Here is a 1,463-nt window from a genome sequence, read left to right on the forward strand (position 1 = left end):
GGGGGGGGGGGGGGGGGGGAGTGGTCAATCCGCCACTGTACGAAATAATACCTCGACGTACGAAATTATATCGCGTACGTACGAAATTATATCCCGTACGTACGACGCTTCAAGAGTCTCTACTACCAAGTAAAGTAAAAGTAATTATCTCGTACGTCCGACTTAACAATCTGGTACTTACGAGATAATAATATCTGAGGCACCGACTGCTCATTTCCCGACAGCGCTTATGCCTATCATGCATTATTATACTCGAATATAATAATAGCACTTATTACAGTAAATAGGCCTATTATGTGTGATACAGTAAACAAAATTGAGTAGGGCCTAGTTGAATACGTATTTTTTATCCATGAATCAATGAGCCCCAAAGAGAAAGTGGTGGGGGTGGGGGAGGGTCAGGACCCCTGACCAGCCTCAGATCTACCAATGGGAACTGAAGATTTTGGGGTAGTCTTGGGGATTGGTGTTGTGTTAAAATGTTAAAGACTGTTATTTGGTTTTTTTAAAAGTGGTCCCGAATTAAAGAGGCCTTGGAATTAGAGGGTTCTCGAATGCACTGTATTTTTACACAAATAATCGTTGCAAAAAAGGATTCAATTAAGATCGGCGCCAGCCTTTTTCAAGCGAGTAATTTTACACTAGCCGATGACAAAGAGAAACACCGTTGGGAAGCTCTCGGTCCCAACTGTACCCCCTCTCAGTGACCAGTCGTCGGAAAAACTCTTAAAGTTAAAAAAAAATAATACAGTGCACCCTTAAGTTCGAGACCCCTAACTGGTTGTTGGGATGGCGTATCTAGCAGTATTAAAATGGGGGGGGGGCGACCAAAATATGAGGGGGCGTGGAATTTATTTTTGGTGGCCACGCCTACTGAAAAATATTGCATCTTAGATTCCCGAATACACGTTAACCGTGACAGATATGTTAAAGTATATCTCTTGAACGCAGTATTTAAGAAGTGAGATAATACCATAATAAACAAAACGAAACTTTTATTGTCGATTACGATTTCTTGCCTTAATTAAAATTACCGGATTGTTTTAACAATAGATAGTTTTATTTTAAATAGGCTTACATCACCAATTCTGCATGCACCAGGAAAATTACTATGCTAGACCTTTCGAGGCATCGAATCATACCAACAGTTTTAGAATAATTTATGTGTGTATTTTTTATTATGTGTGACAGCAACCATTTTAGTGATCATTTTTATAAATATTGATTATTATTATTATTATTATTAGTTGCTGTGAAATGAAGGACGAATAAATACATAATATGGTGTTTTGATGAACGTCAATAAAGGGAAGTTGAGAAAGCATTAACCCATTTTCTTGAGCATAAGCCTGCCTAATATTTTTTGCTTCGAAGTTTTTGAATGGGGGAGTGACTGGGGAGGGGGGGCGCATGCTTTTTGTGGGTGGGGAATATGCCCCCATGCCCCCCCCCCCCCTTCCCCT

Source organism: Anneissia japonica, unplaced genomic scaffold (genome assembly GCF_011630105.1).
Source record: "Anneissia japonica isolate Jap-2015-1 unplaced genomic scaffold, ASM1163010v1 scaffold287736_len1891122_cov214, whole genome shotgun sequence".
In the NCBI taxonomy this organism is placed as follows: domain Eukaryota; kingdom Metazoa; phylum Echinodermata; class Crinoidea; order Comatulida; family Comatulidae; genus Anneissia; species Anneissia japonica.